This window comes from Pyrgilauda ruficollis, unplaced genomic scaffold, assembly GCF_017590135.1.
Source record: "Pyrgilauda ruficollis isolate IOZ18807 unplaced genomic scaffold, ASM1759013v1 scaffold116, whole genome shotgun sequence".
Classification (NCBI taxonomy): Eukaryota; Metazoa; Chordata; class Aves; order Passeriformes; family Passeridae; genus Pyrgilauda; species Pyrgilauda ruficollis.
In genome coordinates, this window is record NW_024509877.1 from 453,388 (window position 1) to 480,653 (window position 27,266).

At 37.9% G+C, this 27,266-nt stretch overlaps 1 long non-coding RNA gene across 1 annotated transcript in view; it reads right to left on the reverse strand.

Annotated features, from left to right (window-relative positions):
* LOC121362020 overlaps positions 1–27,266 on the reverse strand; it is a 201,131-nt gene that overhangs the window by 87,368 nt on the left and 86,497 nt on the right. The window contains exon 2 of the long non-coding RNA XR_005956435.1: positions 8,838–8,975. This is a non-coding gene — a long non-coding RNA (uncharacterized LOC121362020). The remainder of the gene's footprint in view (positions 1–8,837; positions 8,976–27,266) is intronic.

The following is a 27,266-nucleotide window of genomic DNA, read 5'->3' on the forward strand; positions in this document are numbered from 1 at the left end:
CCTTTCTGACAGTATGACACAGGCTACAGACAGCCTGGCGCCAAAGCTTTCTAAAGATCAATATATTTAATGCATTTAAAGTCAGTAAGATCTCCCAGGTTAGTCCTGGGTTGCTTGAGGAAAAAGAAAGCCAAGAGGCTAGGGAACACAGAAGATATATATTTAATATTTCATTCACTTATTTAAGGAGTTGTCCATTTTAACAAAAAACTATTTAAGTTACTTTGGGTTTCAATTTAGAGTATTTTTCTCAAAAAGTTTTGGTAAGCATGGAGAAAAATTTAATGTATTAAGTGGAGTCAGATACACTGAGACACAAGCTGGTGGGAGGCTTGTTTATGTGCATAAAGACAAAAGAGTGAATAAATGCCAATTGTGTGAACAAATGCCAGATTGTGAGAAAAAAAGTATTATCAGTCCCATCATACCAATTTTCTTTCTTCGCATCTCCCAAATTAATTTTTTTCACTTGAATATTGCTTCAGTCACTCTGGCCTTTCCCACTGGCTTTCCTCATTTACTTAAGTTGCTTCTCATTTTCATTAACCTCCAATCTTTATTGCTCCAAATGATTAATTTTGCTTGTCGATAATTTTACTGCCTCTTATATACAATTAGCAGAGGCAATCACACAGTGAGAAAACCAGTCATTCTCCTATGAAGTTCACCAGAATTGTTTTTCTTTCATTCAGCCTCAAAAATTCTATAGGGACTTCCATTTACCCTACCTACTTCCCACCTTGTACTCCAAAAAAAAGCATCTAATGGGAAAAAAGGAATGAGTCTCACAAAAAAAGCTGCCATCCTTTTGAGTCTCAGTTCGCACACATTAAAAAACCACATTATTATATATATTAAAACTTAAAAATATCATAGAGAAATTGCTACCTTGCTGTCAATCTTCAAAAGATACTAAATAATGGTACCCCAAGTTTACTATATGTCTTGCAAAGCAGAAGCATTTTTGTTGCTCACAATTGGAAGAGCAACTTAATAAACTTCAGTTCTATGCACAATACTGGGCTGCCAAAAACAGTGAATGAAATCACATTTTCCACCTTAACACAGTATTAACTACAAAGCTCACGCACACACTGCTTTAAATGCAAATATTAATTATTTCATGCTAATATTTTAGCAAGAGTGAGTGCAATTATTTCATCAAAGTAGATGCAGTGGGAGGTAAGCAAGAAGAAATAGCTGTTACTGGTTTGTGGGAAATAAATTTAGTTTTCTCTTGTATGGACTAGGTGGTTAGAAGGAGAAATGTTGCCTTTCTGTTACATCAAAAGGTCTGTGACCTTTGGCTAAGTTCCAGTACACTTGGGCTTCCTCCCTAAGTCCAGATTAACTCAATAATGTTTGTGAAGTGTTTACAATATTTTAATAGTGTTTTTATTGAAAATCTGGACATGAGATTCAACGTACTTCACAAAACCATTAAAGTTAACATCACTTATTTTGTTCTCTGAGTGCATCTCATTCTGCTAAAAGTTCTCAGCCTTGATGTGTTACAATACTACAAAAAAAATGGTCCATGCTATAAGTTCCAGGACAGTCTGACTATAGCAGCTCTTGGGAATGGCATTTTATTCCTTTGTAGCAAGTATATGCTATATATTTATTATATATGTATAATAATGATATAATCTGGGTACAGAAGAGTAGAACAGGAGCGAACTAGAGGAACAGCTTCAGGTTTTTTGCATTGTTGTCTTGTGCTCGAAATGGCAGAAGCCAGCTGTGCATATTTCACCCTGGGAATATTTCATCATGCCTGATGCCATGTCAGAGGTGTAGGACAGCAGCCCAGCTCCCTGAGTGTCTCTGCCTATCCAGTCAAATTGCAAATGCTCTGCTTCATCCAGAAGCTTTATGTGAAACCTATCAAAGTTCCTAAGGAACTCAGTGATCAAAAAATTGATGATCTTCTCTCAGAAAAAGTGTCTGCTTTGGGCCCTGAGGCTTTTGTGCCTTGAGGTTCTTGTAATGAAGAAATCCAGCCTGGAAACAAGTAAGCAATAAAAATTTTCGCATTAATTCACTTCACACTGCCAACTCTCCTCTACATAAACATCTCAGTGAATCAGCTCTTCCTAACTGCTTGCCCCCTGCTACTCAGCAACACACAGCAGAATATATGCATTTTAGACAACAAGCACCATTTTCCTTGTGGCTATTTTTCCTTGTGACCTAGAGAAAGCAGTTTTTGCCCAGTTTTCTGAAGGAATGGCTGTAATATAACATAATACTTCCATGCTAAAAATGCAAAACTATGTACAATGAGAATAAAAAAGGACCATTTCACCTAAACAGGACTTCAATCTGAGCTGCAAAGTTTGTTTTGAACTTGCATTTTCAGGGATCTCAGCTGTAATTTTTTGCGTCTACATTACAGGCCTCAAACTTCACACATTATTTCCTAGCCAATGAAAATATCTGTTCTAGCTCTGAAGTTTAAATAGGGTATATGTAACATCTAGGGAGTATGTATATGTATATGTATATATACATATACATATGTAGCATCTAGAGAGCCCAAACAAAATGTCTATAAAATCCTAAGAAGGCATAAGCAAGGAAGGAGAGGTAGTAGTCCTGTATGATAGGAAGTATTTCAACTGTCTAGAGCTTTATGATGGGTTGAATGTTTATAAGTGTTTAGAGGGAAGGCCAACAGGGCAGATATCCTGGTGAGGTTCTGTTATAGACCACCCAAGCACTATAGAGTATCACAGAGGAGGTTTACATTGTATACTAAGAACATTTTTTTCACTGAAAACACTGGTGTAAGTTGCCCAGGGAAGTCACCATCCCTGGAGGTATTTAAAAGACATGTAGATATGGCGCTGAGGGACATGGTTTAGTGGTGGACTTGGCAGTGCTGGGTTAGTGGTTGGATTTAATGACCTCAAATGTCTTTTCCAACATTAATGATTTTGTGATTCTAATACTGAGTCAGACAGCAGAAAATATACTCTGCCTTCAAATTTTGTACTCTTTTATATGCTAGTACTGTATGTAAAAACTCCAGTACATTCCACTGGTATAAGGACCAGAGCCAAATTTCTTTTCTGCTGTATATTGGAATGGCTCAACCAGTTGAGCTCAAATAGCCCGTGCTTTTTCATTCCAGTAAGGAGTTTGCCCCAAGGGTCTTGCTAACACTTTTGATCACAAACACTAAAAGGGTAGTAATCCTCAAGCTCAAATGAATTTGCACACTAGATTTCTGTGGCTCAGAAGAAGCAAGAGCTGTTAAATCTACTGTGAAAAGCAGGAATTTGTCTAAAAAATGAAAAAAAACACCAGTGTTGTCAAAATATGCATGCATATGAGGGCTCCAAAATATAAATCATTCACTCCTAAGCACAGAGCTAAATATTATGGATGGCAGCCTATAGCAGTGCTTTTCTGGAAGCTTCTCATAAGGAAGACAAGTCCTGAAATCTTTAAACTGTGACTCATGCAAAGGTAAAAACCCACTGAAGCCACCAGGACCATCCACCTTGCTGTGGGGCGACTTCTACCTCTGCTTCACAGCACAAGACTAGAAATCTCAAGCATCATAAGGGGTAGCTGATACCACACTTATTTATTTGTGCCCGTAAAATGAGTTACATCAGGAGACTTTAAATACCAGCAAGATGTGAATCACAGAATCACAGAACTGTTAAAGTTGGAAGGGACCTTTGGAGATCATCCAGTCCAATCCCCCTGCCAAGGCAGGGTCACCTAAATCAGGTTACACAGGAATGCATTCAGGTGGGTTTGGAATGTCACTAGAAAAGGAGACTTCACAACCTCCATGAGCAGTCTGTTCCCTGGGCTTGTTTACCCTCAATGTAAAGTTCTTTCTCACGTTGAGGTGGATCTTCTTGTGATTTTATTTATGGCCATGGCTCCTCATCCTACCACTGGGAATCACTGAAAAGAGCCTGGCATCATACTCTTGACACCCACCTTTAAGATACTTATAGTCACTCATGACATCCTCTCCCAGTCATTTCTTTTCTAGACTAAACATCCCCATCTCCCTCAGTCTCACCTCGTAAGAGAGATGCTCCAGACCTCAAATCATCTTTGTGGTCTCTGCTGGAGCCTCTCCATTACCTCCTGGTCTTGTGCTGAGGAACCCAGAACCAGACACAGAACTCCAGATGTGCCCCACTAGAGCCAAGTAGAGGGGCAGGATCCCCTCTTTTGACCTGCTGGCCACACTCTTCCCGAAGCACCCCAGGATCCCACTGGCCCTCCTGGCCACAAGGGCATTGCTGGCTCATGGCCATCTTGTCATCCAGCAAGACTCCCAGGGCCTTCTCTGCAGAACTGCTCTCCAGTGGGTCACACCCCAGCCTGTGCTGGGATTTGGGGTTTTTCCTCCCCAGGTGCAGGACCCCGCACTGGCCCTTGTTGAACCTCATCAGGTTTCCCTCTGCCCAAGTCTCCAGACTTTGATGGTCCTGCTGAATGGCAGCTCAGCCTTCAGGTGTATCTGTCATGCCCTCCAGTTTTGTATCACCAGCATAAGATGGTACAACACAATACTTCTGTAGGCCGGGATTTATTGCATGTATTTAATGATTATTCTGAAGAGGTAACAACCAATCACTAATTAAGTTAGTCAGATATGAAGAAAGCTGTTATGAAATTTTGAATGACCTCTGATTCAAATGGGGACTGCAATAGCAAGGAAAAATGCCAGACAGCCAGTTAAAGGTCTGGTGATTGAGTAGAGCAACAGGAACATCTCATGTGGATTGCCAGACCTTAAACTAGCTATTATAACTCAGGGAAAAAAATCACAAGTTTAATGTGAACATCTCCTTTCCTAAAGCAAACACACATCTCATCTGCTCAGAAGACATCAATATCAGCCTCAAAAAATATTAAGAAAGGTAGTACTGGAGTTATGGCTTCTTGTAAGTTCCTGGAACATCATTTTCTCATGGGTTACCTACCTGAAAAACAAAATACCAAACCAACCACCCAAACAAACAAAACTCAAAACCTAACCCAAAACAGACCAAAACCAAAATGAAAAGTAAACCAAAAAAACTCCTGAATAAGCAAACAGCAATGAAAAAGAAACAGTAATAGCTGAAAACTATTACAACAATGAAAAACTTGCTCAAAAGACAGAGACATACTACAGACAAAAGACAAAACAGAAGTCCTTTTTTACATAACCATTTCTCAAGAAAAATAATTTTTACACTTTTTATTCTGCTACAATTTTGTAGAGTTCTCTTGGAAATTTCTACTGTAATTATTGCAGAGAATTAAAATAAATAGCCCCAGTGTTTTCAATGAGACAAAGAATATGAAGAAACACAATAATATTACACAATGGTAAAGAGAATATAAAATACAGAGCACAATTAAACTGTGTTAAATGTTGGTGTGAAGTGCATCTATAAGTCATAGTTAGGTTAAAACAGTGAAGATGACAACATATTTTTCCTGCTCATATTAACAGTACTAGGTGAAGTTAACATGAATGTGAACTCAAACTCCCAACCTGAAATGAAATCTAAGCTATTTCATCCTGCAATAGTCTGGAAACAACACTTAGGTGAAACTTACTGTAAAACGAGACTCTTAGTACCATATGTTGGTAAGAGAATAAATCTTATTTTTTTAAGTGAGTCCTTGATCAAGAGGAAGTTAGGAGCACATAAAAATTTACACGTCTACATATGAAAACTGCCACCAAAAAATTCAATTCTCACTCTATCTTTGAAGTCCCACAAACAACTCCACATCAGCAACAAGATGTTCCAAGTTCGAGAGCCCTTCTGTGCCTGAAACAACACCTAAGTCCCAAAATCTCAGATCTGGCTTATTTTCTATGGTGCAGCAGGAAGAAGTAATATCCTGTACTACATAACTTGGAACACTCACTTGAGTGTGAGGAATCCCATTTCCAGGCTCTTCCCACCTTCAGGCAGTGTGGACACTGCCTTTCCAGCAGAACTACAAGCTATTTTAGAAAAGAGGATCTGGGACTGTTTTACTAGACATACTACAGCCCTGCCAGACTGAAGTTGCAAATTTCATGGAGCTGGAAAAAAGGAGAGAGAGGATAGCACAGCCCAATGGCTGGGCAACTTGGAAAGGGAGGGAAGAGCCATCAGTTTCACACAAGCCACAAGGTCCCACATCTCTGTTGGGCAGCTGTGGTGAGCACAAATCCTGATGAGTCCTTTTAAAAAAATCCTGCTATGGGGACCTACCTCTGGAGAAGGGCCCGGACTCCACAGCCTGTAGGCACTGGACTCTGGTCAGCCTTTGCTAAGGGCTATTTCAAGGCTGTTTCTGCTGCGTTTGCAGGTTTCCACCCAATTGTGGCATGCACTACAGAGGGAGATTGTGTGTCCCAGCTCCATGTCTTTATTGAGCCTTCCTGGGACTGGCTACTGAAGACACCTGTTTCAGCCCTAAATATGACAGCAGAGAAGCACAGAGGCTACATCCTGCCCTTTGTTCTCACCACTAAAGCATTGCTGGCCCAACAATGTAAACATGTCACAATTCTCCCACCAACTGCAGTGGGAAGTGTATTGCATCTTCTATGCTTTGATTTAACTCTCCTCTGTATCTTGCAGCTGAGAACAAAAGTATTGTCCTTGTGACAAATTTCCTTACTGTAATAATACAGACACTAACAACAATGAAGGGAAGAAAAACTACTAGAAAAGAAGTGCATTACTTAGACAAAATAATAAACCATAAATGACTACAGTGACAAGATTAAATGTGAAACCTCTAATTACACACTTAATCATTTGCCAACGTCTTATTTTCTTGAAGTAATGTTCATGAAGCTTCAACAAGATTTGAATTTGAGACTGATTTTATGTGTGAACTGCAAAAGCAATACAAATAGAAATGGTTTAAAGACTAAAAAATATATATTAACTTTACTCTTCAGCTCTGCTGATATTTTACTGAACACCTTTATTACTCTCAGTTAAACTAGCCCTCATTGAGTGACATCACTGTGTTAAAACACATCAAACCCATCCCTATTGCACAGATACTATATAAAATAAAGTAGAAAATTAAGGGGCAAATGAGTGGTTACTTAAAAAGTAAGATGCTGTATTAAAACAAGAGTGTAATAACATTGTGGAAGATGACACTGTTATTTGTGAAGTGTGGACAAACCTGTGCCCCCAGGCCATATCTGCTCCACTGCCTTTTCCACAAGGAGGCAAGAAGCAGCTGCTAGAACAGAAAAGTGTATCACCAGCATCTGAACACCTTTTCCTATGGATTTCAGAGCCCAGAAACAGAGAGTAGGGCTGGTTGTTGCTGTCGGGTTCAGAATGGCCAAGGGAATTTCCTTATTTCTGTAAAAATTCTGCGCACCAAAGTCATCTTCCAGCACACCCAGAGGAGTACTTACTAAAAACAAGGTAACCCAAAGCACAACAAAAAGCAAAAATAGCAAAATTCTCCTTCTTCTAACTGGAACATAAGGCAAAGTCCAGACAACCTTTGCATTTAGACAGATGCCCTCAAAGAATGAGGAGTCAGAAAGTGCAGACTTTCACCAAAGTCAGAATATTGCTTATATGGTAAGAAAAACAGTCCAATATACTGAACACGTCTCCTAATATGAATTGTAAAGGCACTGTTGTACTGCTAGGTTTTGCTTCCCCTATAAGAGAGCAGTTGGAGTTGAAGGAAAAACCCTGGAGTGCCTTTTATTTTGTTTTATCATGTTGTAGGCTTCGGTAAACTGTCTTATTGTTCCTAGCCAGGGTGGATCTTCACACAGACAAAACTGTAGTTCAGCTGCTTTTTTTCCTTTCTAAGAACAAATTTAGACTGGGCCTGGGTTGCAGGGAAGATGGGTTTGCTGTACTCATGCTTTTCACCCCAGCAGAGGGGACCAGAGCACATGGGGCCAGGCCAGTGTTCAGGGTGCAGAAATGTGCAGGAGCAAATACAGTGGGGAAGCATCAGCTGCTGCAATGGAGGAGGACAACATTTTTATTGTCTTTTGTGGAGACAAAAACCACCAGACAGAGAGCTCTGAGGTAATCTTCAGGTCATCTTTTCTTCCGTGTTTGTCTATTTGCATCATCCTTTTGAAAAATAAGTCATCCTCTGTACCTGTGGCTCTTGATTCCCTTAAATTGGTTGTTGGTACTTGACAGAACCCTTGACTCAATGCTGTGAACTGGAGGAAATGCTCCAGAATCTGCTACCTGCTAGAGGTCTCTGCTTCTACCACCTTTTGGAACAGGCAAAGCCAGAAAGAAAAGGGGATAATTTAATCAGGTTCTGACTATTACATAAGACTACTGCATGTTTGCTTCTCAGCTAAGTAATTTTTTAATTATTATTTTGTTTTGTAAACAAGAAAAATTTGCTTATGAAAAGCAGGGAACACAGACACACATCCATAGCAATCTAAGTACAGTCAGCACTGGGAAAATTAGTTTTCTTCCTTTCTTTCCTTTTTTGAACCTCTTTTTGAATCATGAGGAGTTTGGATTGATTCAGTAATAGATATTTTTCTTTCACCTACAACATTTGAAAATGGCTTTAACAGCACAGCACACATTAACCCCCTCCTCCCTATATAGAACTCCCTGCCTATTAAATCCACATTCAGTGCTTAAACTGAAAATATAGGAGGTGTTTCACTTAGTACTTCTGAATGTATGTGAGGCACCAATGTCAGAGTCCTGGAAACAAAACACATTTTGATCCTCTTTTTCCCAACAATTACTGGATAAATAATTCATGAGGGAATGCTGAAAGCAGGCTCACTCATTGTGTACCTGACAACACATGGCTGAGATGACAGGACATTTACTCACCCTGCCAGCCAGATAATCTGTAGGTCTTTGGAGTTTTTCTCTCTGTCTCTTCTCTAGTCCACTCATGCATCAGGTTCCTTAGAGATATGGGACAGCCAAGTGAATTTACTTTTCTTGTTCAGGGTGTAAGGTAGTTACCTGTGACAGAGAGGATAAAGAGACTAAATGCGGCATATAAAGGCACGGGAACAATAATTTCCATAATTCAGGTAATTCTTACTTCCTGCCTTCAATAGTAACCAATATTGAGGAATAAAAACCCCAAGAGTTGATTTAAAAATAAGCTGCCTGGAGGAATTACTCCAGGTTTAGTAAGAGCCAGAATTTTTTACACTGCCTTATTTAGTTGTAGAAAAATTATATGTGTGAGGAGAGTTTTCAGTGATTGAATTCTACTGGTTAAGAGATCACATTTCAAATAGAGGCATTTAGTTAGATGCATTTACTTTTCGTTTCTCTCTCACTGTTCAGATACTACAGTGATCTGTTCTAAAATATTAATTCAGTCTCACCATTCTACACATATTCTTCCCTGTACCTTCTCTAAGCTGGTTTTTTTTTACTGTTTTTCACTCCAGAATGTGAATAATGAAGATTATTCACTGGTGTTATGGCTTTTTTTTTAATACCTATAGACTTTTCCTCTTCAAGGATGAACTGCTCAGACCTAAATATATTTCAAAACTGTGACCAAGCATTTCTGTTTCCCTCTTTTTCTCCCTGTACCACCAAATGAGCTGAGGGACACCAGTTCAAAGCCAAATATGGTCACCATTTATGTCACTTTCCTGCTCTGTGTCCTTCAAAAATACATCTGGCAAAGAGGTGGAAGAGGAGCCTTTGGAACACAAGCACAGATCATATTCTCTACAACTGCTAGACCTCAACAGGTCAAGGAGAGAAAAGCAAACATGGAAACCCCAAACATGCTGCACTTAAGAACAATACAAAAAGCAGAAATGGGTAAATGTCTAGCTTTGTAGAGCTCCCCTGAATAATTTTTCTGTTTTGCTGACTGAATAGCCAAGATACAGAAGTAACTGAGGGAGAAAGAAACCAAGAATAGGTTATTATTTAATTGCCTCACAAAGTCTAAAATACAAAGGACTTTCACTAGGGGTTACTTGGGAAGTAAAATTATAAACTTCTCTTCAGAGAGTTTTCTATTAAAGGTCATAGGTATCAAAATCTATCGTCTCACTTTAGATCAGTTGTAAAGCTACTATAAATAAAGTCTCCTATATGGCACATTGTCATTGATTCCCACTTCAGTGTAATCAGCACTGCAGACACAGGAAATTCCTAAAATAAACAGCAGTATTCTCTACTTACTGCACTTAAAAAGGAGTCAGGAGCTCTGTATTTATGTTTTAAGATATTCATTACAATAAGTAATTCATTGTAATTTAAGATATGCATCATAGTTGCTACAGAGCAAATTATTTTATTATCATTTCAATGAACAAATGTACTGTATCAAAATACAGTGTAGCTATGACAACAGTAATTCATAGTTTACCACAATCTTTACCACTAAGCAAATTAAGTAATTTTGCTGAATTGTTTCTTGATAATAAAAATGTGATAATTTGCAAGCAGTAGTGTTAACATTTACTGTTCTTAGAGCCAGTGTCTTCTTTGACAGTGTCTTCTTTGACAATTGTAAATACATCAAAATATCTTTCTTGGATAAAAACAGACCATAGGGCTGGAAAATACAGTGTCTATTCCACTGAAGCTACTAAAGAACTCATGTGGTAACTGTTCCAAAGTTCTGGGCAAAAAAAACCCCAACAAAAATCAGAAGATTTTTTTAAAAAAAATCAAAATACTGTAGTAATTTTACTTACATGCAAATGAAAAATCATGCTAAAAAAATCCTTTGTGGAAATAGATTTTATATCTTTCATCTAACTCTATATTTCTTGCTGAAAAAGATTTGGGAGTATGAAGATGGGAATAGGAAGAATGACATGAAAAATATAAAACAAATACTTGCATCAACTTTTTTGACAGCTCCATCTGAAATGTGTCTCCTGAAACCCAAGACAGCAAAAGGGGCCCAGAAGAGGAAGCTGCTTGCTGAAAACAGCTCCCCCAGTGCACTGAGACCTCCCAGGCTGCCATGTGGGAAGTCATGCAGGCACAGCAGATGGACAGCACAGGATGGAGAGGTTGGGAGGGTACTTGGGAGCAATGCAGAACTTCCTTGTTCTGGACTGCTTGGATGAAACTGGGGAAGCCAGACCTCAGCTGGATTTCAAACTGGTGAGCAACATGAAAGACAACCAGACCAGCTTGTAGGGGAACAAAAGGAAGTCTGAGAAATAGGTTTTTGGGAGAAGCTGGCAAATCTCCAGCCTTGTAGGTACTCCAAATTCAGCAAAACAAGGCTGTGAGTGATGTTACCTAATTTTTTCTTGCTTAGACTACGACATTGTTGATACCCTCCAGAGCCCTCCAGAAGTCTATTCTAACAAAAAAATTGCTGTGATTCAATGACATAATTTAATTTGCCTGCAGTTTTCTTCCCTGTGAATAAAAGAAGGGTGAACATAAGAAGAAAAGCCAGAGGGAGTAAAAAGTAAAAATTTATCTCATCTTTAATAATTTTCCTAAAGAAAGAATACTGAATTTGAACAACAAAAATTGCAAACAAGTAAAATTATTAGACTGCTACTAATTAGTTTTATTTTATCTTTTACTCTCTATCACCTATATGATTTTGTAAGCCATTCACCTTGTTCTGCATTTTTCCTTTCACTGAAAGTAAGTGGCAATACACAGGACGTGGAGATTTTGAGTGCAGCCTTCACAATAGGACTTGTAGGGGACCTTCATTTCATCTGACATTTCCCTGAGCAGAAAACTTCCACTACCATGGGATGGTACCAGACTGTAAGCACTACAATTTTTCCAGGTGCATGGTCCATCTGCTTCTCCCTCTTCGCCTCTTCATGTTTACCCAAAAAAGCGCAAGAATTTAGCACCATACACTTTTCAAGCCTGAGTAAGCAGCTTAATTATTCAGACAAAATAGCATTGATTTGAAAGTGTCTGAACAAATGAAATTCAGCCTTGCCAACCTCTTTGAGAAGGACAGCCAACCTGCTCAGGGAATTTCCAATTTTGTTACTTACAGTTCTTGTTTCTTTCTCTTATTTCAGGGTCATTTTACGCAATACAGAGCAAATTCTGGCAAAGCAATCACACAGCTGCTTTTGAAATCAGAGGAGACTTTGCTAAAGAGGCAGACCTTCAGCTTCCTCTGAATTCAAGAGCACCCAAAGACAATACATGAATCAGGGAAATTGTCAGCTGACAGTGATAAAAAAAAAATAGTAGGCTCAATTCAGCACCCTCTAAAATGAATGGGACAATTACATCTGTGAATGAGCTACCCTTAAACATGAAGTAAATATCACACTCTATTGTTGACTCCTTCTTGGACCATAAATTCTGGTCTCCTTAATGTCATTATGTCATTCCACAGGCTCATTTTTTAATAAGCCATGCCTTGCTTTTCTTCAGTGTTTCCAGGGATAAGAATTTAGACAATAGACAGTCATCTTCCACAGTAATCACTTTTATCATAGAGTCATGCTACAAAATAGAGACCCTATTATACTCCATTTACTAAATGTAGATAGGAATCAACTTCTTGGGCTATAAATGGACAGAATTACTCATTATGTTATTTGCTATAATAGTTGAACACCAATGAGTTGCAGATCCAACAAATATCTGAAAATTGCCATGCAAAAAGCCCTAAAATTAAGTTCTTGACAGATAACTAATGCTGTACGCCCCTACTTTTTATGTTATGAACAATATATACACTATATTTATGCAGGAGAAACCAGTATTTAAAACTCTTACATTTATCATAAAAATAGATTTTATTACAGAAAACAGTGCCTTGCCATAAGAGATTTACAACTGATTAAAAAGGATGGCTTGTCCTAAAACACTTACATGATTGCATGCAAAGAAAACAGATGGTCTGTGTAACAGTAATTTGATTTCTTCCAGTAAACATTACTCATGATATAGAAAATGCTTATGCTGATCTACTCCAGAGTGATGTGTGCACTTTGCCTCTCTCTTTAAATGAAGCCTGTAATTCTGTTCAAGAAACAGCACTGCAGCTCTGGTTTCCCAACAAATCAAATAAAATCAGGTTGTCTAATGCATCATTCCTCACTTAAGAGCCTGACAACACAAAGATTAGTTTTAACTTTTCACTCTCGACAAAGTGATTAACACAATGCCATGCTCCCTACTCATTTAGTCCTTTTTGTAACACTTCTTCAGGACGAACAAAAGAATACTATTTCTACCTTCATCTCTGAGAATAAGCCAAAATTCAATGTTTACTCTCTTCTGCTGCATCTAACATTCTTCTCCTTTATATAACTGCGGGTATACAAGAAGGAGGGAAAAGTCTTACTGGTAAAGCTTCATCTGTCCACCTCAAATTTTGTTCTGTCTCTTGGGTCACACCAAGAATGCCGCTCAGGGAAATTCAGCACCCACATTTCCCCTACCCAGCACTGGATGAAAAGCTGCCTTTGTAAGGCAGACAATCCTTATGGGGTTTAAATCACTAAAGTTCTTGGAAACAAAATAATGAATGGGAATTCTGTCACTTGTTCATACAAGATAATGGTCTGGGGTGATAAAGGGTTCATGTTGCCTTTTACAGCTCTTTTTGCATGAGATGAATACAGGCAGATCTTTCTCAAAGGCACAAATTTAACCCCTAAGAATGCATCCTTATATCTTTTCCTGTATTTCACAAGGACTTCACACCTGAGTATGTTTCGTCATCTGCAAGTAATAATATTCCTGCTGGAATGTAACCCTATGTGTCATTATCTTGTCTTGTTTCATTACTGTTGCTTCACCTGACTGGCCTGGACTTATCCCAGCCAAATGAAGTAAGGGCACAATCCTATTAAATGCCTGCTGGGAACACCCTAAGCTGCCGCTCTTGTCAGTGGGAATTAAGGGTTCTCGGCACACTGTAACAGGTACTCAGACCCTTGAGAAATTGGACCCTTAATTAGAAATTCCCTCATGACATTGTGTGATTATTTAATGTTCTGACAAGATGCCTCAGCAATCTCACAGGCCCTGAATTAACCATCCTAGAAGAGCTCTTTGCCAACTGCAATTCTGTGAAACCTTTATCATGCTTGGCCATGGAAGCAAATTGCATTTCATGGAGCATATGAAATGATTTACCCAATGAATTGCCTGAATTATATATAACATGAACTATTGGCCAGGCTTGACATGTCCAGTTTTAAATAGCTGTTCTTTTTTTGTCCCTTTCCTCTTCCTTTGTGTGTGTCCTGTCCTCCCCTCTCCCATGCACTTTTTATTGTCCCACTTGCTGGCAGAGCTCAGCAGCAGCAGCAGTCCTTGTGGTGACATGGGATGATTCATCACACAATCCACATGAGGCAGATTAATACTGCCAGAGCAGTCCCTTATTATGAATTTCCTTTTCTCCGTCTGGCTCATTTGCACTATAATATTTGTTACTCACATGTAAATTTTCAGCTTAAGCCTATCCATCCAGGGGCTGCTGAAGTTTTTTAATCTACATTGAAAAGTTGAAAAAAACTCCAACAGAGTAAATATTTCTGCCTTGCAGCTTATGCCATGTTATCAAACGCATCAATAAAAGCTACAGTAAGCATGAAAAACAAAGCATAAGCAGACAGAAGAACTGCTAAATAACACAGTATATCACATACAAATGCATAAAACAATGGTCATCTTTTCATCATTCCCTATGCATATCAGCTTTAGGCACAATCACCTTGGGGAAAGGACATAGCTTTAAATGTTTTCCATGGGATTTTAGCATTCTGGTTACTAAAGCCTGCTCAAGTGTGCAAAATTGTGGTGATTAGCAACCAATACTCATCTCCCATCCACTCTGTAAAAAAGGAAGATAGAGAAGTATTTGGACAACCTATCCTAAATCCTGCAACACTCAAATACCCACCTCAGGGCCAAGGACTGTAGTCAGGGCATATCAGATACCAAAACTGAAACACTTGTTGCAAGTAAAAAATGATACAAACAATGACCGTCAAGAGAGGCATTAAATTACACTGCTGTTAAGGAAAAGGTTGTTTTTACGAAAAGCTTTACTGCACTTTGAACTTCTGCACCCCTGCTGACTTGCAAGACACTTTTTGAGACCTCTATGAACATATAGCAGCACTTGCATGCTCTCTGCTGTGGCTTGTAGTTTCTTTGCTTGCAACTCCTTTTTAAGAGGTGTATTCAAATTCACTTTTTGTGGTCACAATTTCTATTAAGTCTAAATCAAACAATTTGCAGAAATGCAGTCTCTCTCAGCCTTCCTCCCAACCCAGACATGGGTCTTGCTTTACCTGCTTATATTTAAGGAGCTATTTTCATCCTCGTACTGTTAACATTTCCATCAAAAGCACTTTTTTTTTTTTTTTAATGAGGCTTCAACACAACATTAAATTCTGTCTCACAAGCAAAATCAAATCCACTTCCACAATGAGGAATCAAACTTTAGATAAATCATTCTACCAATCAGTTTCAGTGATAACAAAACCAGGGCCTTGAGTGCTTTATGCATTCTGGCAAGCATCTGTTTTGCCAGGAGTGGATTAAATAACACTACCTCTATTATTCTAATAGTGTGGGAGATCATATAAAATATTTATCTTGTGATCTGCAGGCAAAATGCCTACTCTAAATTATGCTCCACAAGCTCAGCAAGATATTATATTGATAGAAAAATACCTCAGTTTAAATAATTGGGCAATTTCAGTTATTCCTTTTTCTATGAATCTCATGTAATTTTGCTGTTTCCCCCTTGGGAATGCTATCTATTTTAGTAAGTACTATTTTCCATGTTCAAGGGTTTCCTGTGTACTAGTACAAATATCTCACCCACATAATACTAAATCACAGGGCAAGCAGAGAAGTAACTAGAAAAAACACAAATGCTGTCAGTGCAGGTCAGTGTTCTGCCTGAGTGTCTTTATTGCACGTCTATAGGCTATCAGACATTTTTTATTACACAGCTATGAAGAAATTTGCTTAAGGCTGAATTTTCAACTGACTTCCAAATATGCCAACAAATAAGAATTTTACAGTTATTTGCAAAAACTGTTTTCACAAAGCCCCTTCTTTGTGGAACCAAACTACATTGCAGGAATAATGGTTGTAAACACCAAATATCATCTCTCTTCAGAGTTGTGTTTCTTGCTTTACTTGGGTTACTCCAATTCTCTATGTAGTTATGTAAGATTGCTTTAGGATCACAAGCTCATTCTAAAAGAAGTCACTTGCTTCAGCTGGCTGAAGTTCTAACTTGAATTTTGCACACAAGAAACACTATGTTTTCCCCGCATTTCATGATTATACAGTGCAATACAGTTAGCATTAGATTCTGCATTGAGCTAAAAGCAGTGTATGTGTGCTCGTGATGTTCTCTACAGCCCCAGGACAATATGGTGTAAGAAAGAAGGGCAAAGAAGGGCATGAGCCATTCCTTTGCAGAGTATTCCCTGGGTAGGAGCATTTTCACTCAGTTTGGAGCCAGTAATGACAGCTCACTGAATCCACACCTGTAACCCTTAGGGTGCTTTGCTGAGTGTCAGCATCCTGGAGAGGAGTGCAGAGGGAAAGCAAAAGTGGCACACTTAGACTGTGCACTGTGCCTCCCCCTTCATTGGTAGAAGGCATCAAAAGCAATCCTACTGCAGGTCCATGCAGCCTTTCACATGCTATGGGCAGGCATGGTCTTTGAAGATTGGTTTCTCCACTAACAGCAGAGATCATCTGTAAAGGAGATGTCCAAGTTAATGGCATTTTTAGTGGCCTGGGGGAATCTTCTCTACAGGCTGTCACATGTGATCTTCTCTGTACTTAGATTCAATGACTACTGTAGGCTGGTCTTGCCCAGCTCAGTTGCCAGTGTGCAATTTTTCTGATGAAACCAGCCTTACAATGCTGCTGCTGATACGTAAGGTTCATCCCCTCTAATGAATGGGCATGCCTTGCCCTTCAGCTTTACTCCCATTGGTAAGGGCAGGCATGGACAAGGGCAGCATTAGGAAGGGAAGCTGGAAAGGTTTTCCTTGGCCCTCTTGCTCTTGTCAGTTCTTCCTCAGGTCCAGTCACACCACTTGACAAGGACAGAGACATGGCTGCAAAGCCCACCTTTACCAATGAGAAAAAAGGCATAAAGAATTGCCTGTTTTTCTTAATGCCTCCTCACTGCATGAGTATGCTCCTTTATTTTTGTCCCAGATTGCAAGGCAATGTGCATTCTATTTGCCATCTGTTAGAGGTGTGGCAGTTATCTTCTGTTAACTGGGCAGGTTTTTTTTATCTCTTCCACAAACCACTCCTCCCTCTGGGGAGACATCTGCTGTTAATGGGCTATTGAATGTCACTGTGTGACTGATAAAATTTATGTCATCCCATTGTGAGATGCTCCGCCCAGAGGGAGGAGCCAAGCATTCCTAACGGGATATAATCTGAGATTTTGGGACACCAGAACAGCCTTTCCACTGAATTCACAGAGGAACAGCTGCTTTTTCCACTGGATCTTCAGAGGAAGACTACACCCTTCTACAGGATCCCTGCTCCAGCAGAACCACACCTGACACTCCAGGAGGACTACAGACACAATCCCAATTGTGGCTACCTACCTACCAACCTACCAACACCCTGAACTACAGGGTGTCAGGTTGTATTCTGACTTTGTCAGTGTTGTTTTGTATTAGTGCACTGTTTATTTTATTTTTTAATTTTCTTCCGTAATAAAGAGCTGTTATTCCTGCTCCCATATCTTTGCCTGAGGACCCTTCTTAATTTCAAATTTATAACAATTCGGAGGGAGGGGGTTTACAGTTTCCAGTTCAGGGGAGGCTCATGCCTTCCTTAACAGACACCTGTCTTTTCAAACCAAGACAATTTTGTAGGCACCTCTTACTGCAGTGTCCTCCAGCACTTGCTCTCCTATCTGTACCAACATATTTGTGAATAAATATTTGCATTTCCCCTCACTGGTCTGATTTCTTCCTACTTTCTCAACCTGCTCCTCATACTGACCCTCATGTTCCTACACTCCCACCAGTCCTTTTCTCCTTTTACTGTCTCCAGCAGAGCAAAGAAATATAGGTAGAAAAGAGATCAATGAACATCCATAACCCAGTAAGAACTCATTCTGTATATTAGGTTTTCAAATGATATTTCAATACAAATTTATCACCTCCCTTCCAGTGGCTAGTAAAGCACTCAAGCAAACAGCACCCTCTCTAGCCTACTGCTTTAATGATGCTTAAAATTCTTAAATAAAACAGAATCAGTTCTCAACCATTCCAAGTATAGAAAGCAGTTTTATGCTACTATTTTTTTTTCCAGCTACCATAAACTATAAATACACAGAAATCATCAAATTAATTTTGCTTATGACTTAGTAAATACATGCAATAATACACTTCTCGGTAAATGGTTTTTATTAAACAAAACATAATGACAATAGAATTACCCAAGTACTTAAAATAATTCATTTGAGACTTGTTACATAGCTGGGACCCTAAAAGCACCTCCTTCACTATCTTGACACATAACAAGGAACAAGAGAAAACCCTCCTGCCTGCTTAAGCAAGCACTTACCCTACACCAAAATGAGAACTTCTCACATTAATGAGAGAACGCTTCCCAGTAGTCCTGCAGAAGTAGCAAGGTGTTTGATTTTCACTTCCATTTTACTCTAGATATGACTTCCCTCACTTGTATAGACATAACCTTAGCATCAATCAAACTGTTGACTATTTCATGCTGTTTACCACAGACAATAAGAAACTCAGGGTGTGGCTGGACTGCCCATAAGCGTGAAGCCTATGTAAGAACTGCATTTAGCATAAAATTTCTGATAGACTGATATTGTGTAAGTGAAAAAACAGCTGGCCTGAGAATGTGCAGTCCCCAACAATCCCAGGATTGCACTCAGATGAGAAGCTGAGCTGTACATTTTACATTCAAACAGTTTTTTTCACATTTGGATGCTTGGCAGACCAAGGGGGCAGATATGAATTCAAGTCAAGCCAGGTACTCAGTTACTTTAGAGCATGTCCCAAGACAGAAAGGATGGTTGAAATTTTGCATCTGCTTTTTTAAAGACCTGGTCAACAAACACAAAAGGGCAAATACAGACCAACCATTTGCGTAAGGAGAGGTGTGTCAGACACAGAGAGGAAGGGTATTGTGCTTTGAATGTCTTTGCTCTATGACCCTTGGTGACAAAACGTTGCCAGCAACTTGGGTTCTATTGATGCAGTCCTCCACCCCTGGCAAAATAAGAACAAGGTTTCCCAATAATGAGTTTAATATTAAAACTTGTTCAGAGAGTTTTTTTTAAGTTTTCTCTGAATGTCGTGCTTGGCTTTATGGCTTGTCACAGCTGACATGATTCTTAATCAGAGCTACTTTAAAAACACAGTGAATAGATAATAATATCTGGAAAACTAGGACATTAAAACTTTGATTCACATTGCACGTCTCTCTAGTCTTATCATGCATTATGCATAGCTGTACTATATTTTGAAGGAAACTGCTGTGACGTGTTTTCAGTGTGAGATATATGCATGACTACAGTCCACAGCATATCAAAAACACAGGATTCAGATCTGTGGAAGATGTTCACATAATTAGGCAAAACTGCAATACAGGAACATTTTGCCCCAAACCAGAAATATTTTGGGCTGATAATGAAACAGCTGGATTCCATACTAACACAAGCATATTTTGTGGGAGTGACAGTTTAGGTGCCTCAGCAGCCCAGTGTCAAGGAAAATTAGTTTCCCTAAAACTCCAGTTTGCCATTTGAAGTTTGTCATTGGAATTAATCAAACTCCAGTTAGTATGCAATAAAGATCCATAGCTGCCTCCTTTTATCATGTTAGTTTTGCTTTTTAAAGCAATGGTAATTATTGACAAATTGGTATTGACTCTGATCTCTTTAGCTGTTATGTAGATAAATTTTCATCCTTTTAATTTACTTGGCAGTGCTAATATCATATCCCCACTTTAATGACGTGACTGAATTTAAAGATTCATAAATTCATTACTACAGTACATATCAAGGTTAAAAGAGGGAGAATTCCCTTATCAGTATGAAGGACCCGTACAGTTTACAGCAATACTAGATGAAATTACCCTTTTGTCTTTCAATAAGCAGAAATCTCCTGCAGTGGCAAATGTTCATAATGGACTGTTTAATCTTGACAATCATCTGAAAAGCATCTAATTCAATTAAAGCTTTAGGCCAAAGTGATCTCTCTTTTAACAATTAAATATTTATGTTAACACACATATCACTTAATTGGCATAACATATCAAAGGATATTAAATTATTCTACAGTGTGCAAGGACTAAAAAAAGGCTCTAGCACATGTTTAAAAGCCTTTTCTCTATCAAACAGTAAACAAAAAATTGCAAGAGTGAGAAAGGGCATCAAAGATGCAAAAATAAGCAAGAATTAGGAAAACTGAGAATTTAATGATCATTAGCTCTATGCTACCACTACACAATGCTGGCAGTACAAGCTGTATGACAAGTCACCAGAACTGCTGTGATCACAGAAGCCACATTAGCTAATGCTGGAATTGAGGGAAGGAACAGGAGCAAAGATTAGAGAGCTCTTAGACTCAACAGTAGGTCTGTGTATCCTTGGCCATTAATCACTGCTGAACACTTGATTCCAGAGCTGTGCCAAAGAAGCTATAAGTGGTACAATACAATCTATGTCAACATGAACAGTATAACGAAACAATATTTAACAGCCTGCATCATCTCAACAAAGATCAAAAGAATGTATCACATTTTATTCAATTATCTGGCAGAGCCACACAGTATTTAAATATGAGAAAGCCACACTAATTGGAAACATCATTTTCAGGCTTTTTTACGCTTTCTTCCTAGGGAATTAGAACATATCTGTGAAGGGGAGGAGGTGAGAATTTGTCTGAATAGTTGCTAAAATTAACTAAAATGTGCAGTTACAGGCCATCTCTCCAGTTAACAAGGACTTACTGATACCATTTTATTTAGTGAGAAGTTGACTTCTACACTACCATGTAGCTCAATGGGGAACAGTCAAGCAATTTAATGGGGAAAAGTAATAAATTAAGCTATTACATGCTACTTTTTGGAGTCTTGCAGGGTCTACTGTTAAAACCACTTTTTAAATTTTTTTTTAAATTTTTAATTTCTCTATCAAAGGCAAAAGAAAAAAAAATAACTTGTGTAGTCAGTCCCTTCAAGGAATTAGCTGTGATGTAGATATGTGTGATTACCCATTTATACAGCCATTTGGAAGTGTAAAAGCTGTTCATTGATGTTGCAAATATTAGCAAATAAAGCCTGTTTAAGCTAAAGTGTCAACACTTTAAGCTGGCATGAACAGATGCTGCTACCAAATGTAGCCCTGGATCTCTCAACTAACATTGCTGCCTTTGTGGGTGTAACCCATACTGATTCCTTCCAGAAACACTTGTGGTAACACCAGAGAAAATACAGGCTAAGAAGTAAAGCAATTGAGTGGAAGGAGGGCAGGATCTCTTCCTTCAGTGGCAGTAGAAGTTTAAAGTTCCTGATCTCACGTCCACACTCTCCCCTAGAAGCAGAAAAGCAAGCAAACCCAAAACCAGAGGAACTCTTCATTCTACATTCCAGAATTATTTGCCACAACCAACCAAGAGTGTACTTCCAATTATTTGCTAGTGAAAGAAGAAAATATGACACCTTGTCAGAAATTACAGCAACAAACATTTTAGAATTGAAGCCCTTCTTAGAGGAAAGCATAGCAAAGGATAAGTAACAAATATCTAGCAAATAAGAAGAACTCTGTGAGAAGACAAGGGAATGTTAAAAATGGAGTTGTGCTGTGCAGAAACAAAAAGTGGAGACACAAGGTGCAAATCTCCTAGGTGAAATCTCTCTAAAATGAAACATAAAGTCATGTCATTACTAGTCATTACTAGTCATTACTATTTGCAGTAGCCATATACTTCTCAGAAATACAGTCTGTGTACTCTACCAAGGGTTTATTTTCAAAATTATGTTAATATCTAGTATTTATCTCAAAATTCAGCGAGTTGGGAAAAGCTTGCTCCTTAGACACAGCCTGATCACTACTACACTTACAAGCACTTTTACAGGAGCAGCTGTTCATGAATCTTTCCAACACATTTCTTTGCACATTCCTTTAGCTATTTGCAATGAACTTTCTCTAAATGAATTCCTCTAAAACAGATTATATTCTATTCATCAGGGTTCTAGGGCTAGGTTTTACAGTTAAGAAAAACATTTTTTTCCTCTGGCCACCTTTAGAAAAAGAAGGAAGTATACATGACAGATTTATTCAGGACACTTCAATCTGAGATGGACTGGGCAGTTGATGAAGGTTTTCTTCAGAAATGTAATGTGAAATGGCTGTATTTGGTCACAACATATAGTTCAGTACTCTGTCTTTGATAATAGGTAATAACATATATTCGTGGTGATAAAACAATTAAGAATCAGTCAAATAAAGAAATTTTGTAACCATTGTGTTTGGGAATTTCTGAGCCTGGACTTTTGTATCCTTATTCAGTCTTGAGACATCACTTTAAAACATATTTTTGAAATAAGCATTGAAACCATACATACTTTCAGCAGCTAAAATAGTGTAGAAATTAGAGTATTTCTGTATGTTCTAAAAATTCTGGAACTTCTTTTGATGACTTCTGTTTCTTGTGTTATCAGAAACACTGAACACTTGGTTTTCTTTAACGGTACCATTTCATATTCAAACACATCATATCTCAGTTTTCTTTTTTTGAAGGTGAAAAACTAGGCAATAAAATAATAGATGATCCTCAGAGTCAATAAATTCAAGTTAATAAGCACAGAGAAGAAAATGCTCTTTTTACTCTTCAAATACCCTGCTAGGTTTGAACTAGCTATTGCTGTTGATGAAACAGATCTCAAAATCAGCACGGACATTTTAGTGAAAACATCTAGTCAGTTTTAGTGTTGGTCAATGCAAATATATCAGTATTGATAACCTGTAAAGGAACAGAAAACAAAACATAAAACAGATTTTATCCACAAATAATAAAGAAATAATAAACTAATAATAAAAATATGATATTATGACAAATTATAAAATAATAGCAAAATAATATTGTAATATTATTCATATTTATATTAATATTATTGCTGTTATTATTTGTTGCTGTTACTATGCCAATGTAAACAAATAGCATGGCTCCATGCCTCCACTGATTCACAAAGCTCTGCTCCACATTCTGTGAAAAAAAAATAGGGTAAGACACAACAAGGTATATATTCTACACAACAGGTTGGAACACTGGGCCAACTGGAATTGCATGATATTCACCAAAGATATTTATAGGATCCTGCATCTGTGATGGAATAATCCTGACTAGCAGTCCAAGGACTGACTGGCTGAGCTGTGCCTCCTTGCAGCAGTGAAACCAACCCGGGGCCTTGACTGCAGCAGCCAAAGTAAACCCAGCAGGAGAGTTAGTCACTGCTTTGTTTGGTATTTGTTAGGCCACACTTGGAATATTGTGTCCAGTTCAAAAGAGACACTTCAAAAGAGACATTAAAGAACTGGAGATGGTTCAGTGAAGGGCCACCAAGCTGATGCCCATTGAAAGGAATTCAGCTTACTCAGCTGGAAGGGAGGAAGGAGTCTAATCACATTCTCTCAGTATCTAGAAAGGGGTGATAGAGAAGCTGGAGATACTCTTTTCACAAGGACACAGCAAGAGGAAAAGAAGCAATGAGCATCACTTGCTTCAAAAGGCAATTTCATCAGACTACAGGAAAACGTTCTTCACTGTGAGAACAACCATACACTGGAACAGGTTGTCTAGAGAAGTTGTGGAATCTCCCTTACTGGAAGTAATTCAAGACTTGTCTTGTTGGGCCAATGGATAACTTAATCCAAACCCCTGCTATCAGCTATAGGTGGGCTCAGATGACCTCCCGAGGCTTCTTCCAATCTAGAATTTTCCCTGCTTCTAGATGGGAGGGGAGCAGGAGCAAGGAAATTTCTGAAGCTGCTTCCATAGTGGGCAAGAAGCAGCAGACCAGCACTTTTTAACAATGAAAAGACAGAGGACAGAAAGAAGGGAGACTGAGGTTTACAGGATCATGAAAGACCCAGAGAAGATAAGTAGGGAACAGATACTCAGCCTTTTTCACAGTACAGAAAGGAAGGGAAATATAAAATGAAATTTTCAAAGGGAAGGCTTGAAAGACACCAAAGTACTTTTACCCACAAAACATAACTGACCTGTGAAACACACTGATTTATATTTTCTGAGTATCAAAAGAATAAAGGGAATCAAAAAGACATGCTAAAACTACTCCATCAAGGGCTGTTAATAGGAAAGCTGCAGAATCAAACACTGGACAGGATGTCACCAAGTGCAGAAGTGACAGAACATGGAGATTATACAACAAGGTTCATGGGATGGACACAGGCCTTTTCTGAAAGGATTATACATATAAGGAAAACAGAAGTAAATGGGAAAAATTATTCTTGTTTTACATAAAAAAAAATTCTATTGTCTTCACTGCCATGTCTGAATCAGGCCATGTTTTGGTGTTGTTTGGTTTTTTCTCTGTGTTTTTTTTTTTCTGTTTTGCGTTTTTCTCTTTCCTTTCTTTTACTTGTATTTTTTTTAAGATTTCCACTAAAAAGCTTAATTCTTTTCATGAGGACAAAATTAAATCCCACAAAATATATGACGTTTCTAAGCTCTTGGATAGCTGACTACATGACAACCACCATTTGCCCTATTTTTCTTTTTTTAACTGATGCTCAAAGCACTGAGATGGAAGAAGAATCATGCATATGATTACAGCAACAGTGGGAATTCTCCTGGCTTTACAAATGAGAACCATGGCTTACCACAGGGAAGCCACAGAATGCCTTAAGGCCCCAACTGTAGCAGCCTGTCTAAACCTGCTGTGCAGCAGGATTTGTTTCTTAAAATCCACAATTTACATCTTATTGTTAGAAGGGAGGTTGCACATTTTCCTGTTTAAAATAATAATAATAATAATAATAAAAAGTAGTAAAAGTGTAGATTTTATCAGTAGCCTTTGCTAAGTGTTTATAAGTACCAAAATCAAATGGCAGTATTTTAGGATGATACACGAGTTTCTATGTTCACAGACATCCTGGCCCAACATTTCAACTGATTTTAAGGCTCTGCGTTACAATCATTCTGTCAAAATATTGATAAGAAATTCAAACACCCAGATTTGAGTCACATATAGCACATGGCTCAACCACTTGCTTCCCAAAATAAACAGCAGAGAATTAAACTTCTTTCTGGTTTGCTTTTTGAAAGTTCTTAAAAAATCAGAGGTCAATCAATGCGCCTGTTCATATATAAATGTCTCATTTATCAGATCCATTGTGAAGTATCATTTCATTCTCTTGTCATCAAGTGCTGGTTCTTGAAAGGATTTAGTTCTGTTAATATAAAAATCTCTGTATATTCAATGAAAAAGAAACAGAATTTTTTTTTTTTTGCAGATGGTTGTAAGCAATTGTCTAAATGTTCTGAAACTTGCTTTATTTCAAAACAGTAAATTAATTTCCTATTGTAGGCATTTACAAACTGTAATTTATGAATTTGTTTTCATTTGTGACAGTCAATTGTGAACTACAGCAGAGATATTCATTGGTTTGCCTTGGTTTCATCATAGGAGGGATACATTTCTGGTTTCTGGTATGTTTGAATAGGCCAAGGAACTGGAAAAAGAATATCCACCAGATTACCTGGATTTTAAAGAAAAAAAAAAAAAAACAAAAAGAAAGCCACCCAGCTTCACACACTTGAATAACAATGTTAATCTGGTGAGATTTAACATAGAAGTAGCAAATGTCAAATTATGTGGATGACCATGAAAGACTGGTGTGTGGGGCAATGGATTTTACAAGATTTTTTTAAAATCTAGGACAGAAAACCTTAGAATCAATAGATTAAATAATGTTAATTGAATGTATGCACTGTTTTAAGATGTTCTTCTCACTTATTAAAAAATTACGAGTCAGTGATAGAATAAATAAATATACGATATCCTAAATGCTACATAAATATAGAATAGATATATATACTCTTTAGACAAATGGCAAGAACAATTCATTAATCTGAAATTAGGATCCATCTAAATTTAACACAAATTATTCTTTAAATAATGCTTTTTTTCAGAAGAAATAAACCAGATTAGCATTATTCTAATTCAATTTCAAATACCTTTGCCCCCATTTTGTTATTTGGAATACATTTGACAAAGTGGAAAAGGTTTGTTGATCTATTTCATTGAGATGATGAGCTATTATAAGCAGATAATCAATGAGTTTCAGATTTGGTTGTCAGCTTCTTAAACAGAAACAGAAAATCAAACTTTATAGAAGAACAGAACCGATGTTATTATCCTGTGATCCTAACTCAAGTTGCTTTTTCAGTCACTGAATATAAAAACACAAAATAAAATTATTGCGTGCTCTACAGCTGCTGCATTTAAAATACTCCAAGGTGCATTTTTTTTTGTCAAATGGCTTTTAAAATCCATCTACATTGCAGTAATGGAAGCATGCAGCAATTAATCACAAGCTATTTTTTAAATGGAAGGCCTAGAGGATAAAATACCGACTTTTTCACTAACATCAACCCTGTGTACATATTAGCAACTGGAATCCACAAAATTCAAAAACTATAAAATATTACATTCTCTCATCATTTTCTCTCAAGCTGTGCCTAACACAAGGACTTATGAGTCAGCAGTTCATTTGCATGTTGCCCCAGAAGACAAAAAATTTGTTATTTTTGTTTGGGTTTAGGGTTGTTTTTAAGGAAACTAAAAAGAGAAAATTATAATCAGGCTTGATTACTCTAAAACAACGGGTGCTTTCAGATCATACACAATCAGTTTATCAGACCTGAAATGCTAGCATATGAAAATGTATGCATGGTTATTGTGCAGTATTTCTAGCTATTTTACTTTCATATTTCAACTGGAACACTATATTGTGAATGTTGAAAGATTTCTATATTCCAAATTACATTATCAAAGTGATAAAATTCTGATCAGTGTAAGTTAAATGCCTTAGTACATAGATGGGGTTGGTTCCTTTATCCAGAGTAACTGCAGGAGCTAATCTCTTTTCAGGACAGATCCTACCTGCATGCATACAGAAATCTACAGCATCTAAAATTCTACTTCATCCTGGCCTGTTTGCAACTCAGCATCCTGACATTTCTTATGGGATTTTGTGTTTTCAAACATGATAAGATCAATCCCCTCACTACATCCATAAATCAGAGG